Here is an 18,841-nt window from a genome sequence, read left to right as displayed (position 1 = left end):
AGGAAGGCAAACCGGACAGAGGGACGAAATGAGCCATCTTCGAAAATCTGTCCACCACCACCCAAATAGTATTATGATTCTTACTAGGTGGTAAATCAGTAACGAAATCCATACTAATATGGGTCCACGGTTTGGACGGAATGGGTAGTGGTCGCAGCAACCCTGCTGGAGTTCTGCGGGAGGATTTGAACTGGGAACATAACTCACAGGAAGCAATGAACTCTTTGACGTCTCTCCTCATTGAAGGCCACCAGTAATTTCGAGAGAGAATCTCAAAGGTCTTGTGTTCACCGGCGTGTCCAGAAAAACGGGAGGCATGGAACCACGAAAGGATTTTCCTCCTTAGAGTAGGAGGCACGAGGGTCTTCCCAAATGGTAGCATTTTGGTGGATGAAGCAGCCAGTGAGATACATTTGGGGTCTAGAATAGTATGGCTGGAAACCTCTTCTACATCAGAGGACGTCACAAAAGCTCTAGATAGAGCGTCAGCTTTTTTGTTCTTGGCAGCTGGTTTGAAGGTTATAATTAATTCAAAATGGGAAAAGAAAAGAGACCATCTTGCTTGACGAGGGTTCAAGCATTGGGCAGACTGGAGATATGACAAGTTCTTATGATCCGTGAAGATCGTCACCGGATGGCGAGCTCCTTCCAATAAGTATCTCCATTCCTCTAATGCAGCTTTGATAGCCAGTAACTCCTTGTCCCCGATAGTATAATTCTTCTCTGCGGGCAGAAGACCCCGAAAATAGAAGGCACAAGGATGGAATTTTTGCTGTTCCGAGCGTTGGGAGAGAATGGCTCCCAAGCCCACATTAGAGGCATCTACTTCTAGGAAGAAGGGAAGTGTCACATCAGGCTGTCGAAGAATTGGAGCCGAGGCGAAGAACTCTTTGAGAATTTGAAAGGCTTGGAGAGCCTCAGATGACCATTGCTTAGGATTAGCCCCTTTCCGAGTCAGGGCCACAATAGGAGAAGCAATGGAAGAAAAGTCTTGAATGAAGCGTCTATAGTAATTGGCAAAACCTAAAAAACGCTGGATAGCACGAAGAGTAGTTGGCTGGGGCCAATGTAGTACAGCATTCACCTTGTCTGGATCCATCTTCAGGCCAACTCCGGAAACTATATACCCCAAGAATGGAATCTGGGGCAATTCGAATGAACATTTTTCTAATTTACAGAACAATGAGTTTTTCCGTAGCCTGGAGAGGACTTCTGCCACATGTTGGTGATGAGAAGGCAGGTCCTGTGAAAAGATCAATATGTCGTCCAGATAGACGACGACACATACATATAATAAGTCCCGAAAGATCTCATTGATGAAGCCTTGGAAAACAGCGGGGGCATTACACAGCCCGAAAGGCATTACCAGATATTCGTAATGCCCGTCTCTGGTGTTGAACGCTGTCTTCCATTCGTCACCGGAACGAATTCTAATTAAATTGTAGGCACCACGAAGATCCAACTTAGTAAAGATACGGGCTCCCTTGATGCGATCGAATAACTCAGTGATCAGCGGAATGGGATACCGATTCTTGATAGTAATGGCATTGAGTCCACGAAAATCTATGCAAGGGCGTAATGATCCATCCTTCTTTTTGACGAAGAAGAACCCAGCTCCAGCGGGAGAGGTGGAAGGTCGAATAAACCCACGCTGGAGGTTCTCCTGTATGTACTCAGATGTGGCTTGAGTTTCAGGTAACGAGAGTGGATAGACCCGGCCCCTGGGAGGAGTCTTGCCAGGTAGAAGGTCGATCGGACAATCCCAAGAACGATGAGGAGGAAGACGTTCAGACTGAGCTTTATCAAACACATCAGTAAATGAAGCATACTGAGGAGGGAGTCCCGGTGAGGAAGATGAGATGGAAGATTGCTGTACTTTGAGAGGAATAACCTGGGAAAGGCAACGATGGTAACATTCAGACCCCCAAGACGTAACTTGAGGAGTGCGCCAGTCAATCTGGGGAGAGTGACACTGAAGCCATGGAAGGCCTAAGACAATCGGACTTGTCGTAACTGGAAGGATTAAAAACGATATTTCTTCATGGTGCAGGGCACCAATCTGAAGTGTTACTGGAGACGTACTCTGGGTGATGAGACCGTTGATGAGACGTGATCCATCTATAGTCGTCACAGTAATGGGTGTTTTTAACGTAATTACTGGTAGAGACCATTGATGCACTAATGATTTGGAAATAAAATTTCCTGCTGCTCCGGAATCAATCAATGCCTGTGACTCAAAGGTTTTGGTAGCAAAGGAAATCGTAACATCAAAAGCGCAGACTTTAGATTTCATAGAAGATGGAGAGGACTCCAGGGACCCTAACTTCACCTCTCCAGAACTAGTTAGGGCCTGGCATTTCCCGATCTCTTAGGGCAAGAGCTGAGCATATGAGTGGAATCAGCACAATAGATACAGAGTCTATTCTTTACTCTTCGTTTCCTCTCCTCTGAAGATAATTTGGAACGTCCTATCTCCATGGGAATCACAGAGGGTGAAACTGGACGAAATTGAGGGTTTGAACGAAGAGGTGCTTTAGCAGAAGTTGTTTTCTCAGCTTCTCTTTCACGAAATCTCATATCAACACGATGGCAAAGAGAGATCAGATCTTCAAGTGACGAAGGAAGCTCCTGGGTAGTCAGTGCATCTTTAATTTTATCGGAGAGCCCCTGCCAGAAGGCGGCAACTAGGGCTTCAGTGTTCCACTGAAGTTCAGAGGCTAAGATCCTAAATTGAATGACGTACTGGCCTACTGTATAAGATCCTTGTCGCAAACGGAGGATGCTGGAAGCAGCGGAGGTCACACGACCTGGTTCATCGAACACACTTCGGAATGTAGAAATGAATTTGGCACTATCTTGCAATATTGGGTCGTTTCTTTCCCACAGAGGGGAGGCCCAAGCCAGGGCTTGTCCAGAAAACAAAGAGATAAGATAGGCCACTCTGGAACGATGGGTAGAAAAATTTTGAGGTTGGAGCTCAAAATGGACTGAACATTGGTTAAGGAAACCCCTACAAGTTTTGGGGTCCCCATCGTACTTTGACGGAGTAGGCAGGTGAAGCGTGGAAGCTGTAGACACCTGGGATGGCACTGGGGAAACGGAGGAAAGCACAGGAGCCTCAGTAGTGGCTGTCACAGTCTGTCCAGATGTTCCTTGGGAGGTTAATGATTGATAACACTGAAGTAACAGCTGTTGGCGGGCATCCTGTTGCTCCACACGGCTGACCAGATGTTGCAGCATCTCTTTAGCGGTAGGTTCCGTATCTGGGTCTGTCATGGCCTGATCTTACTGTCACGGGCACTAGGAGTCTTTACCCAGGGATCACCAGGTGGTAGGCTTACCAGAGCAATGTAGGTGGTAATAGGGTACTCTGGTAGCAGGGTGATCACGGAACAGGAAATAGCAGAAGATGAGATGCTCAGGAAAGTCTATGACTAGCAACACTGGTAATATGGAGGTAATAGTACACGAGGAACTGTATGGACAAGGACACGTGAAGGTAGTCAGTGGTCTGCGATAGCAAGTTGTACCACTGCTATAGTGAGGAGGAATGTCCAACAGAAACGAGGAAGTGATGAGAGTCAGCGGTCTGCGGATAGCAAGTTGTACCGCTGTCTGGGTGAAGGAATGGAATCCAAGTGGAGGTATCCGGGGAGTCAGTGGTCTGCGATAGCAAGTTGTACCACTGCTATGTGAGAGGATACTGGAACAGGTGATACTGGAAACAGGGATCAGTGGTCTGCTACTAGCAAGTTGTACCACTGAATATATATGTGAGGAGGTGCACGGGGAGAGACTGCAACACAGGGTAAACACGGCACCTTAACACGATCCACAGTAATATGCACAATATAGATATATATATATGAATGACTGAACAGCACTGCAAATATGGAAAGTCTCTTGAAGTAATCCGGCACAAGATAGTACAGTCAATGATGGCAATAGACTCAGCGGATAGTAGACTCCAGAGGAGAACCAACACAGTCCAGCAAGATATGCAATACACCAGCACAGTCAATGAGAAGTATGCATACCGTGGTTCAGAAGCAGGCAGTCAGACAGGAGTGCAGCGATACCTGAGCGGCATGAAGCCGGCAAGATGAGAAGTCCCTGGATGGATGAAGCAGAGGTCTAGTAGGTGCAGCGCACAGGTAAGTAAACCAACAGGGACACGAATCCACAGGAATCGGTAGAACACGGAACTGGACTCTTGGAGGACCCAGGAGAATGGTGATGGTCTAGCAGCAGGATAGCGGATGAGACACGAATCCAATGCTGACAGGCGGGTAGAGACCAGCGGAACACAGGAAGGCGTGGAGAGCGGATCAGCAGTAGATGGGCGATTAGCGCTGGCAGCAGCAGCAGGACTCTGCGGACACACGGAGGTAACCAGTAGCAACCATCAGGTGCAAATAGCGATGGAACACGGGTGAGCAGAGTAGACCAGGAGCTGTTGATCACGGAGAGTAGCGGATGGCAATAATAGCAGCAGTCTCGAGGAAACACGGGAGTGATGAGATGAAGACTGCAGTGCACAGAGGCAGCGGATAGGAATCAGCTAACAGTCACGATGATGAAACACAGACGAGTTGCAAGCTGGAGACTGTAGTGCACGGAGGCAGCGGATAGGAATCAGCTCACAGTCTTGATGATGAACAGGTGAGTGGATGTGGAGAGTGGCTGAAGTGCACGGAGGCAGCGGATAGGAATCAGCAAACAGTCACAATGATATGAGATAGAGTTGAAGTGGCTTAGAAGACTGTAGTGCACGGAGGCAGCGGATAGGAATCAGCTAACAGTCACGATGATACACTTGATGGTAGAAGTGGTATGGGAACCACAGTAGTAGAAGTGGTTTGGAAACCACAGAGGTAGAAGTGGTTTGGAAACCACAGGAATCAGCAGCGCTGAATAAACGAGGAAACACCTTCAGAGACTCATGGGGAATGAGACTCCAAGATCAGGCAACGTGGTGTTGACCACAGGTGCTTAATATAGGGAGTGTTGCCTGATCTGCCAATTAAGTTAAAGGGACATACACTGAAGGGTAGGAAAGGGCTGCGCATGCGCAGACCCTCAAGATGGAGGACGGCCACGGTTCCTAAATGTCCGGGAAGAGGCACTCACGGTCCGGTGAGTGACAATTACTTACCTGCACAGATGGAGGACAGGAGAAACGCTTCATTATCCATCTGGTTGCCTGGAATACATTGTGGGCAGTCTGGAAAAGCTGGTGGGCTGACTTAAGGATATGCGTGTGATTATTGTGAAAGGTTGGGCATTCTGGAGGAGGAGCGTTCTGTGTTACACTGCACAGGCACTCCTTAGTTCAACTTCCCTCTAATATGGCCGCATTGGTAGCCTCTATAGAATGGAGCCCCTCCCCTGCTGGTCATACTGGCACTGCTGCATCAGGGGACTGTGCCTTGTGTAAAAGCAGGTGGCTGTGGCACCCACTTGGCCTTGCACCCTTGGCGGCCTCACCGGCCACACGCCCTCATAACGGCCCTGTCATTTGTTTTCTGAATTGACTGGAGGGTACGAGAGGAGGAGGAGGGGAGCTGTGTTAGTGTAAAACATAGGCTTTTTTTAATTAAATAGTGTGATCTAGCAGAGAAAGGGTTCTTGTCTATTTACTTTTAATGAGACGAGATCAGTGATAGAGAGGTGCAATTCTAGGGGCACTTTGTCCAATGTGAAAAGAAAGCTTCAAACTCAAAAAAGAAGTTCATGTAATACAGGCAATATCACATAGTTGCCTACTCTCCCGAATTTTTGGGAGTTCATCCAGCTCTCTTCGTTGGTGAAGTGGGTGGGGGTGGGACCGGGGCTAATGGTGTCATCCTGGCCTCACCCCCTGCTGTGAAAGGCCGAATTTGGTAAAGATTAGCAAGGGGTAGGATCTAACGGCGCGATTCACTTGGCAACGCCCCCAAGACGGAGCACCCTCCTGTACAGCTGGCTGCAAATGTCAGCAAGTATCATCATCATCCAGAGCCGTAACTTAGAAATCTAGTGCCCTGGACGAGAAAGACAAATGCCGCCCCCCTAGCCCTCAATTTTAACCAAATTAACCTAAAATATTCCTAAATTGCGCCCCCTTCAGAGTTGCACCCTGGGCGGTCGCCCCTGTCGCACAGCCCTAGTTACGGCCCTGTCATCATCATCTATTTGCAATATAATTGCCCCATTATCCTCATGAATAAGGTTAAACCAGGCAGTATTTGTTTGAGAAAGAGTGAAATATTGAATTTAATGACAGGGTTAGTTCTAAAATGGTTGGAAGTTCTATCTTCAGATTTCTTAAACCTACATGTACTTCTAGTTTACTGAGGCATATCTAAAGACCATACTTGATGACTTTCTGAAGTTGGCGTAGGGAGCTGTCTGGGGGAGGTGGACGTTTCAGGTGTGGGGCTATGCCAGTCGCGCCATTCCGCTCCCACAACGTAATGATGCAAACGTGTCATTTTACTGTGGGGGGCGGGGCCAAATGCCGCAATTCCCTGAGAATGTGAAGACTTTCTGAAACAGAGCCTGAACAGTGACATACTCCGTCCCTGCATGTCATATGGCTCTGTCGATGCCTATAGACTCTTATATAAATTGCTTTGCAGTGTCTTCAATTCTTATAGAATGTACGCTGAAGATTTGCCTGCTAGAACTTTTGCTTATTGTGAACTACCTACAGTTACCTCAGTGTATAAGATAAGCCTGGATACCTTCCAGATGTCAGGTGCTAATACAAATCAAAAAGTCTGCTTATTTATATATGCATTTAAAGATTAACTAACTACAATTAAAAACATCTAAATAGAATCAATATTGCCTATGCAGGCAGTTGTGTATTGCACACCCGGTGCGATACACCTGTCAAACCGTAACGCAGGTGTCCTAAGGCGAGCTCTGGGAAGATAGAAACCTCCCGTGGAGCAGAAATTCATGTGTGGTCAATCAACATGTACCTCGTAGGTATTTTGCAAATGGAAAACTGTATTTTTCCAATAAAGAGTTTTATCAACATATATATGAGAATTCCCTGAGAATCGCGGCATTTTGGCTCTAATTCTGCCCACTTCCTAGTGAAGTGGGCAGATGCAGGAGCATGCCATACTCTTCCGGGAGTCCGGGAGACCTACCCGGAATCCGGGAGTCTCCCGGGGTTGGGAAGTATGCTAAAGACCGGAAAGTTGATGTGTATCTTGAAGTGCTCGAAGTGAAGCATATAAGTGAAATGGTACAATAGTGATTTGTGTGCACATCTAGGACACATATAACACATTCTAAGCACATCCAAACATAGTAGAATCTGTTTACCCTGATCCACAGTCTAATTGTTACTGCATTTGTTTAGGGTGTTTTTTCCTGATCAAAGAGGAGATAAAAATATAAATATACGTTAGGTATTTGTGTGACCGCTTACACTCAATTATGTAGCCCATTATCCCCATGTTTGTACGGTGCTCTGGAGCTTACTGGTAGGTTAATTGGCTTCTGACTAAATTAACTCTAATGTGCGTATGTTTGTGCGGTAGAAAATTTAGACTATAAGCTTCACTGTGGCAGAGACTGATGTGAATGATTAAACAGTCTCTGTAAAGTGATGTCATTTATTGGCACTATATAAATAAAGGTTAATAATAAGAATTACACTAATAGGAACAGAGAATTCTGGACGTTTCTTGATTTAAACAAATACAAATACTAGTAACTTCCCTTACTGAAATGGATTATGTATTGTACAGTGACCATCAGGGAATGGGCTCTGCTTTGTAGACTGGCCATATCTTCTCTGTATAGGCCACACACCCCAAACCATTAAGCCACACCCATCCTCATGACCAGCTTGCAATGTGACTTGCCCACATGGTATATAAACTTTTATAAATCAGTGGACTTTTTAAGGTCTGTGTTTTGTTCACCTAATGGTGAACAGACCTCAGAAGTGAGTACTACAGCTCATGTGGAGAACATTTTTTGCTAACCATTTAAATTGGTTGCGGGTGGGGGTGTGTGGGAGGGGGGGGGGGTGAGCAGTGACCAATCAGGATCCACAATATCTGCGATTGCCTCCAGCTCACACAAACCGTGCCCTCCTCGGCAGCATCACATAGTCCCAGTTTTCAGCTAGGGTTGAGACACTAAAAACGAAGCCTGGGAAAAGGCTGCACAGAGCAGCCCACAGGGCTCCATGGTGGGGAAGGAGCTAATTAACTCCTGGTGGCAGTACAGCTTACAAAAACCCATGTGCTAGAGCAGTGGATTCCAAACTTTTTCAGTTCAAGGCACCCATAGGGTCTCCAAAATTTTTTCAAGGCACTCCTAAGTCAAAATAATTACCATGTAGTCCCCCGCCTTGCTTACCAATGGCCCTGGCTAAGGCACCCCTGTGAGATTTCCAAGGCACCCCAGGGAGCCTAGGCGCACAGTTTGAGATATCCATGCTTACCCTCAATACCGTGAGTGCTTGTAAAGCAATGGTCACAATTAAAAAATATTTCACTATTTTCTGGTTTGCCAACACTGCAATAACGTCCTGGTGGGAGCAGCATAGGGAAAAGTACCATTAGTAACACGATAAGAGTACATACCCTAAGAGATGCTTTCTTAAAACACTTGCTTGATAAATTGTCAAATTGTCTGGTAATGGTGTCTATTATATTTGTTTGTGTGGATGATATTCATTATTATTCAAAATAAAAATAATAATAAATTATAAAAATAATAACAACAGGAACTAATAATAATAACATCACTGAGATGCTGTCAGGATAATATTAAGGTCAGCTGGAATACACTGTACAATGATATTATGTGATTTGACAAATATTATTGTTTTGTTTTTTTCCTGTGTTTCACAATTACATTTTCTATTTACGTTGTTATTTTGTGGCAGCAGATCACAACAGGACAGTCTTTCATATTTAAATTTCTCTTATCTTAGTTATGTGTACAAAGGGAGTATATTTGCATCATGCTCTATGAGAGCTTCTGTCAGCAATGTACAGTAAACAATGTTGGTGGGAATGTTCAGTCTAGCTATATATACAGTATACCTGAACTTGCTAGACAAAAAGTTCATATAATAATATAGCATACGCCTCGTGAGAAATGTGAACAAATGTGTGACAGATTCTGTGCCTCGATTATGAAGAGCAAAACAGCTGAGGTACTACACAAAATCCGATTTTGTGATATCACACACTTGTATTTGTTTGCCTAGATTTCTGACAAATTGTTTGGTTTATGGCGCAAGATGACAGTATTTGCAGGGGAGCAGTTAGCTATGGCTCATGGAAGGGGTTGTATTGAATTAGGGTGTTTATTGCTAAGTAGCAATACACTTAGGGATAGATTTACTAAACTGCGGGTTTGAAAAAGTGGAGATGTTGCCTATAGCAACAAATCAGATTCTAGGGCCTGATTCATTAAGGATCTTAAATGAAGAGTATCCTTATTTCAGTCTCCTGGACAAAACCATGTTACAATGGAAGGGGTGCAAACTAGTTTTCTGTTTTGCACATTAGATAAATACTGACTGTTTTTTCATGTAGCACACAAATACTTGATAGCTTATTTGTACACTGAAATTTAAAGTTGATATGTGTGTGTTACATGAAAAAACAGTCAGTATTTATCTAATGTGCAAAACAGAACACTCATTTGCACCCCTTCCATTGTAGCATGGTTTTGTCCAGGAGACTGAAATAAGGATCCTCTTCATTTAAGATCCTTAATGAATCAGGCCCCTAGTTATCATTTATTTAGTACATTCTACAAAATGACAGCTAGAATCTGATTGGTTGCTATTGGCAACACCTCCACTTTTTCAAACCCGCAGATTAGTAAATATACCCTTTAGTCTTTCGCAGCATTGCAAAAATATGATTTAATTTTGTGGAGTAAGATTATTGAGATGAGAAGAGGGGGTGGAGCTGTTGTAAGCACACTTAAATGTTGCACCAACTCAGAACTAGCAGAGACCTGGAGATAAATGTATCAAGCACAGAGTTTCTGGTGGGTTTGGTGCCTATTGCAAACAATCAGATTCTAGTTATTTATTTAGTACATTCTACAAAATGACAGCTAGAATCTGATTGGTTGCTACAGGCTTGCTGCTTGATACTTTTACCCCCTGGTCTCATCTTGTACTTTTAATGTAATTTTGCTAATTCCAGTTGCACTTCAGCAGAAAGTCACAAAAGTGGCAAATATAGTAATGATTAATAAGGCAATAAATCGGATATGCATAAAAGTTAATATATCTAGATTTGGTTATTTTGGTGCTCCCTAATGTATTCTCAAGACACTTCCTACCCTATTGACCTTTCTTGGATGACAGGAGCACAGGATTCATACTGCCTCACCTCCTCTCCCTCTTTGTCTTCCCCTTTTCTCCTACGTGTTATCCCCTTCAGTTTATTCTCTTTTTTATTGTTTTTTTCTATAGAGCAAAAATGATAAGTTTGATATGTTTGATATGATACTTATTGACTTTAATAAAAGCAGTTTACACAAAATAAGGCAATAAGTTATTAAAGTCATAAATGAAGCTATACTGAGCGGTATTTTAGGAAAAAAAAAGAAAAACTGAAATGTTTAATTTAATGAATCGTGTGATTAAAAAATGGAAGGGGGTTGTGATGCTTACAGCTTTGTCAGTCCTCAGATTTCTCTGCGTCCCCGCACACCTAGGCCAACGTCCAGTTTGTGGGTGCATATCCCAAGGGAAGGAGGTATGCACCTTTAAGTCCACAGAGCAGACCACAAAGGCACATTAGGACAAAACTAAATTGATTTGCAGTGCACATCTAGTGTAGTCTATAGAAGGCATTATAAACCCAACTAAGCATAGTATATAAACTGTTTACTCTGGTCCATAGTCTAATCTGGAGGTTTGATCCACAGTCTAGATTGAAATTAATCTCATGTTGCTTCATTTCTCCAGATAAAATAGAAGATAAAACTATACACACAAGTTCTATATTTTACTATGCAGAAGCTCAAACACAAAGAGGTTCCCCTGTAATTGCAGAGCATAATACAGGAAGAACCTGAGTATTGTTGACAAGATGACACATAGGTTTTTTGTTTTTAAATAAATACTGGTTGTTCTTCTTAATGAAACAATTAAATATGTTCTATTTTGAATTAAATAAAAAAGAAAAATCTGTTTCCAATCAGTTCATAAGATGTTTCTTGTAGTGAAATGCACTGGTGGTGATATACAGGGGATTATAACAATCTGGATTATCCATTAGGTAAGAAATATTTTGTGGGAATTTGGAAATAAAAGCACAGTTGCTGTCATACCATATGTCTACAGAGCCAAAACACTCTTTCACATCATTTCATTATTGGATACTTGTGCAGAATTGTACTGTAACGGTTGTATAAAAGGGTATAATTCATATATAAACAAAATTAAGTACAAGCCATATTCCCACCTAAAAGAAATTTTGTACTTAGTATGAGAGCTCTATTTTTTTTTAACCTTTTTTTTTAGAAGACCTTTTTTTTAAAGAGAAATTTACTCAAAATGTCTGGCCACATAGACTTTTTGTCAGATAGTTTGTTCACTTTTTTTTTTTCTAAATTTGCAAACTAATGGCCTTGTGCTCAACAACCAAAGTTTCGTCAATGACTAATGTGAGGTCATCAGCTGACCCAGAAGTGTTTGGGGGTATGTGGCGCCAGCTGTCCAGCGTAATCCACTCTGTTCTTTCTGTCTAATGCCTTAGCAGAATGTGTGTATTTTGGCTCTCCTTCTTTCTGGTCAAATTTTAATCATATACTGATAATCTTGTTAATCGCCTGCGTTGCAACCACTCCACCATCCAATGTCAACTCCAAAACGTGCTTTTTAAAATTCTTATAATGCCAGCACTCCCACCTCTTTATACTCACACAGCTTCATACAGTATGCACTAGATATGACATTGGAAACCTCTTTCGTCTGATAACTGGCTATTTCAATCTATTTTAGGCATTGGAGTTTTATGTTAGATGCTTTTTTTGAGAATATATATCATATATATATTGTCACAAGATTGGGTTTGGAGTGCTGCATTTGGGGTAAATGGCTGCAATTCCTATGCATCAGCCAAGCAATGTCACACCAGACCAGTACCTTGGTTCAAGTAGCTACAGCTTGTTTTATTTAGCAGCTTCGGAAATAAACAAAACAAATTGCAGTGTCTCCCAGCAGACATCCGACCTGTTCCCTGGGTATTGAGAGACTCAGGGAAATGTCCAGCAATTTTTTACCAGCACCGCACAGATGAAACTCGATTGCCAGCAGAGTGTCTGGTAAGTTTGAAGCCCTGGATTGGGCATGGTTAATGGAGCCCCACCCTCCTCTCTCCATTCATAACCCCAAGGACCCTTACACCGCCTCTAACTGAAGCCAGACCACTCTTTGGAACATATATATATATATATATATATATATACATATACATATACACCTATGAGTTTTCTAACACTTTAAAATACAGGAGGGTATTAAATAGGTTTACAAATGTTTACAGTGCACTTTACTAAGGCTTTATGCACTAAATGGCAATGACAGAACAATGTGGGAAAGTCAGTATAAAAACAATTAAGAATCAAGAAAAATAAAATAAGAAAATACAAAGTGCTTGTAGCTCAAATTCTGAATAATATTTCTAAGGATTGCACTTTATTCCCTAAGTCCATCTGGGCAAACAGTGATGTGGGAAACCTTGTATTAGTTTTATAGTTGAATGTTTAATTATAAGGGAAAGATTTTTTTATAGAGAGTTCTATGGATGGAGGTGGAAATTTATAGGCTACCCAGCTATGTAAAGCTTCTAAAGTATCTTGGGTTCTTAGTTGCACCTATGCTGCCTCATAGAAAAAGATTAAAGACTGATTACAATTTAATAAATATTTAATCAAAAAAGTAATCCCCCTCCCTCTCACCCCTTATCTTATTAATTGTGGAAGTCTATCCCCTGATATCACACTCCTTTCTTTGGGTTGCCATGTCCTCATGCAGCTACAGGCTTTACTTTTTAAAGCCCCAGTGCTTAAACTAGGGCTTTGGCGTCTGTGACCAGAGGCTTGTGATGGTGAGGCAAAATAACTGGCCAACAAAGGATCTACAACAACATGGGACAATGTGCTCAATTTCATCAGGCCAGCCATCACCGTGGGGGGAAGGAGGTCAGGAACCTTTTCTATTTTGGAAACGGAGCGTAAGGTGAGTGGGGGGTTACTTCTTACAAAATGTTGATCAAAAAGTAGATAGGCAGGAGCCTTATCCACAGGGAAATGCCTTATCAAGATACATATCTTCAGGCTAATATACTATCTATTTTAAGAACTATAATAAGTAAATTAAATATGGAGTAATGTTTGTTGATTCACTGATGTTGAAATTGTTTTTCTGGTAACATCAATCAATTAATTCAGCCCAAAGTATTGCATTTAACAGTGGGAATAATGGAACCAAAGCATTTTGTACCAATGTGTAATGAATAATGCTGAGGAAAGAGCATGTTCCTGAAACTCACATAATCTTGTAAGTAATGCAAAATACCATTATATGTAACTGTTTGGGGCATATTCAGTTAGCTTTGCGGTACCGCAACATCACAGATTTCTCTTCGTAACCCTATGGGGTGCGTACAGAAATCCACAATGTTGTGGACTTGTGCAGTCGCGCGTAATTGCGGACCGCAAAGCTAGATGACTATTCCCCATAGTTTAAAACATTTATTATTGTCTGTTGCTTTATCAGCTACTGGCATTGCCTTAAACAGGGACCCAGGTGTATCAAGCACATTATCTAACATATCCTCGTGTTTACATTGTAAGTTACAAATTGTAAATTGTAATTGTAAAGTAGGCACAGGATCTCAGCCTAGTAACTCTGAATTGGTTTCAAACCAGGTACAATTAGAATCGATTTCACAACATTAGAATCTGTTGCTCACAAAATAAGAGAGGACCTGTGATAGTAGGAAGGCTAAATATACATGGCAATTTGAGCTCAAATCAGGAGTCAAATAAGACTAATTGTCCTCTATGAAGAAATGCACATGGACTAAAAAAAAAAATAGATGAAAAAAGTGACTCTTCATGCAGTCAAAGCCTGATCAGCACTCCATGTATACTTCATCAAATACTCCTATTCGAGAAAAATAACAGATAAATGCTGCTCAAAAGTTAGTTTAATATAGGAGCCGATAGGTACTGTGCCTGACTAGTGCAAAGAAAGGGGAACGTAGCCAATAGACTTTAAAATCTCTTCACCTGAGCATTAAGCTCCAATACGGTCAATATACAAAACAGCTATTCTCTGCATTCATGATAGATAATCCAGGCTTGTGGATAACTACCTAGAAGTCATTTTATGAAATAGGGGACTGCAGCTTCAATTCTTAATGATCAAAAACAGGTAAAGTTGTAACTATTACCATATATAAACACAACAGAGTCAGTGGAAGTTATTTTGTGTGCAATATTGGTTTTATGTTAAAAAGAGATCCTATCTCTCCATATGAATTTATTAGTGCATACAACATAACATTTAAAAAGAAATATCAGAAGAAAAGGTGCCCCATTCCATACCTCTGATATACCTGACAACACCATGGGGGTAAATGTATTAAAGAGCAATTTTTACAAATCGCCGATAATCGGCGACTTTGACAGCTAAATTTAAAAAGGCAATAGGCCCGAGTCATTCAGGAAAGCAAAGTATAAAAATGAGTAAGTTTCCACCTTGGGAAAACCATGTTGCATTGGAGGGGGGAGATAAGTTTAAAATATGACAGATTTATAGTTGGGGTAGGGCATGTCCTAGATCAACTTTAAATTTCAGTGTAAAAATAAAGCTATCAAGTATTTGTGTGCTAGATGAAAAAACAACAGTATCTAATTTATGTGCAAAATAATAAACTAATTTACACCCCTTGCATTGTCACATGGTTTGTCCCGGAGAACGTTTACTCTTTTTTTTTACTTTCCTTAATGACACAGGCAAGATTTGCCTTTAAACACTTTGCTATTTAAAATTTAGCTGTCAAAGTCGCTGAATATTAGTGATTTGCAAAAATCGCTCTTTAATACATTTACCCCCATGTCTCCATTACAATAGGCCACACCCATTTTACAGTCCAAAAATCAACAATATCCGGTGAAAGAGTTAACTTGGTTTGTTCAGAAAATTATTGTTCAGGGTTCAGGTCTACAGCTTTGCAAGTCCTGCAAAAGACATGCAAGAACTGCAATTATAATTTGTAACAGTTATGTCCATTTTTACAGACCATGTATATCTTTCTTTGTGCTTTGTAATATTTACTGATGCTGGATTTTGTGTTTCACTCTTTCGCAATGCTAAAATGTCTACTTGACTAATACGTTATATATAGATGATGATTTGTTTTGATAAACTCAGAGCATATACTACACCCCACCTGGGCTTGTATTTAATGTCTCTCTGGCCGTTATGATATATTTTTTCTGATCAGTGACCACTTAGGAAATATCGCAATCACTGGACAAAAACTAAATTACTGGAAGAAAGGTTGTAACAATAGGGGGTGCATGGAGTGCAGTAGCTAATAGTCCTGGAGGTGGGGGGGTCCTGGCAATGCTGGGTCACTGCACCTTCTGTTGCCCCCATTCCCCCATAAGCCCGACTGCTCTTTTGAGAGCAGAGCGGAGATAAATTCTGAGTGGAATTGCTGGTGTGCCGGACTGGTCATGCTCAGAAGAGAACAGGGCGAGGGGGTGATAGGCGAGAATGGCATCATCAGGCCCCATAATAAAAGGGTTTGTGTACAGTGAAGCAATTAACATAATTCAGCAGTGGGACCTTGATGACACAATTCACTGCGAATCGCGTCCTCGCGGTCCAATCCGTGCAGAATCCAGGAAGGTGCACTACTCTGCTGGGAGTAAGAGAAGACTCTCTAAAATACGAAAGTTCCCCAGATATTCCGGCAGCATAGGCAAGTAACAGGCTAAATTATGAAAATGACAGAATTGTTGCTTGACAGTACATTACTAAATGATAACTACAACCTCTTATTGTTTGCACAATTAATTTTTTTAATTTTTCCGGAATAGTGCACCATTAATTCTCAGTAAAATCACTTAACCAATAACAAAAGGATATGTTTATTGATCTGCTGTTCCTGCATTCAAAGGATACATTATATCTTTGTAAACTTCAGACTGCTAGAAACAAAACATCATAGGACTGCTTTGCCTTAATTATCGTTTTCAAACACATTTGTGCAATGGCTGATCTTTTAGGGCTAGATTTACTAAGCTGCGGGTTTGAAAAAGTGGGGATGTTGCCTATAGCAACCAATCAGATTCTAGCTTTCATTTATTTAGTACCCTCTACAAAATGATAGCTAGAATATGATTGGTTGCTATAGGCAACATCCCCACTTTTTCAAGCCCGCCGCTTAGTAAATCTAGCCCTTAGTCTTCTTACTATTAAGTTGCTGTTATGTGCAAAAATAGCTAAATCAATTGTGTAGACCACATTTCATATTTCCTAATAACCTTTCAGGCAATAGAAGTAAAATAATACATTTCTAAAAAATAAAAAAAAAAACAGTGTATTTGGGAAAGTAACCTCAGACAACTTCATTTGTGTGACTAGGAAATCAGATGACTCAAAAATAAAAGAAGCATTTAAAATGTAGTACACTGTGTAGGAAAATCTGATCTCATATCACCCGAGGGCACATGTTTCAGTATTACACTTCTTCCTATTTGTGAACATATGCCAATGCTGAACCGTACTTTCCAGCTAAGTTTATGCTGTAAGGATACCACAATTACCTTTAGCATTAAAATTGTTTATTCAATAACATGTCTGTCCCCCACCACCTGTAAACTGAGAAGAAATGCAGTGAAAGATATTTTATTGGCCATTTCTTTCCACATAGAATGGATAAAGATACATAGCTAATATAACAATTTACTGCACAGTATAAAGTACGAACAGTATAAAGTGGATTATAATGAGTATTGTAAAATAACTAGTCCATTACTCCGTTTAATCTGTGAGCTGTAACATTGTTCCTAATGCTATGGAGATAACGTCTTCTCTGGCCGACTATAACATAATGTATGATTCAGTGGTGTGGCAAAAGGAAGTACCAATAGCACCAGGGTACCACTGCCACGTAATTCTACCACGGAGGCTCAGGGCGGCTTGGTTCTGCACCACTTGTGACCACAAAACTACGAGCTCAGCATGTTTGGCAGTTATAGAAAGGTTTCTAATGGTGGGGATAAATGGGTGCTTTGAATGCTAACACTTTTCCAGCTAGAACAGGATAATTGTTCAATTTTTCCCAGAACACATTAATGTGTTTGCACTCTGATAAGACTTCATACAGCTTCTCTAGAGCTTAACCACAACTGTGTGATACAGAGGAGTCTTCCCCTTAATGTGTATCCCCACATGACAAAAACAGAGTTGGATGTTATGATTTGCAAACTATATTAGTTATGGTGTACTCCCCAGCACCTATTTCACGGGTGCTCCATCCGGCTGTTTTTACTGGCCACCCGGCTCTTGGAGCCCAACAGAGTGCTATTATAAAAGAATAAACCATTGTTTCTCCTATTATAACAGGCAATATGTGAGCACTACAGCCAGTAGTGTGTGTTAGACCAATGACCAATAGTCTGACCCAGCTTTAGGGGCGATTGAGAGCTATAAACATTAGCACTCTTCATTCAAAATACAGTTTAGTTAAAATGGCCTGTCTGGCAGCACCCAATACCTGGAGCTTTATGTGATCACTGCACAGTACTCAGAGCTGTTTTGGAGGCATGAGGGAGAGCTACATCATTTTAAGCAGGTGATTTTATTGTTGTGCTGATCAGTATATATATACATACATACAAGTTAACCCGTGCATGATACTCATGCATTCTAGTCAAATCAAGCTACTTAAGGTCTTAAAAAGGTTCTTGTCATGCATTTGGACCTAGCCCAGGCCTCCTCAGGGGAAGATCGTTACTTCCCGACGCAAGCGCCCTTTTTAATGTATGTTCATGAGGTAAAATTACCTCACGAAAATGAGTTTGACCCCTCAACTCGTAAATTTAGCCTTTACTACCCCTCCCACGGGGGGAAGGGGGGATGATGGAAGTTAACTGACTTGACTATTCTAATTTTTTTGTCAAATAATGTCAGTATACCAAATTTCAGGTCAATTGGATGAGCTCTTTCTGAGAAAATAGTATTTTCCACACACACACACACACACACACACACTAGCACACGCCTCTACACATGTGTGTTCATGAGGTAAAATTACCTCACGAACATGAGTTTGAGCCCTACCAAATTTCAGCCCTTTTTGAATTTTTTTTCCCACACACACTAAGAATTTAGTAGGTCAGTGTATAACTCTGCCCAGCAGGTGGCGCTGCAACTTGTTTTTTTTTTTTACACACACACACAGACAGACAGATGCCACTAAGCATTTATATATATATATATATATATATATATATATAAAACCAACATCTGTAAATATTTGTACAATAAATACCTCACTTCTCAGGGGAGACTCTGTAGTGGTGATTCCCATGCTGTTGATTATCAGTGCTACTGTTAAGCCTGAAAAGCAGCTGATTGAGAAGACACATAAGATAAGCTTACTATGAACGTGGCACCTGTGCTATGAAAACTATGGAGCTTCATTGAATATAGACTACAGCTCAGCATGAGTAAATTAGATCACTGTGTAAAATGTTACAATGATCCATAGAAATATTATACAGGTGTTATTTATTCTCTAGTCTCATAGTCCATGTTATACACAGTGTT

General features: G+C 41.3%; 1 protein-coding gene across 1 annotated transcript in view; it reads left to right on the top strand.

Annotated features, from left to right (window-relative positions):
• ARHGEF38 (Rho guanine nucleotide exchange factor 38) overlaps positions 1-18,841 on the top strand; it is a 98,671-nt gene that overhangs the window by 21,943 nt on the left and 57,887 nt on the right. The window lies entirely within an intron of this gene.

This window comes from Mixophyes fleayi, chromosome 1 (genome assembly GCF_038048845.1).
Source record: "Mixophyes fleayi isolate aMixFle1 chromosome 1, aMixFle1.hap1, whole genome shotgun sequence".
Lineage (NCBI taxonomy): Eukaryota > Metazoa > Chordata > Amphibia > Anura > Limnodynastidae > Mixophyes > Mixophyes fleayi.
Note: the sequence above shows the minus strand (reverse complement) of the source record. Positions and strands in the feature narration are given on the sequence as shown.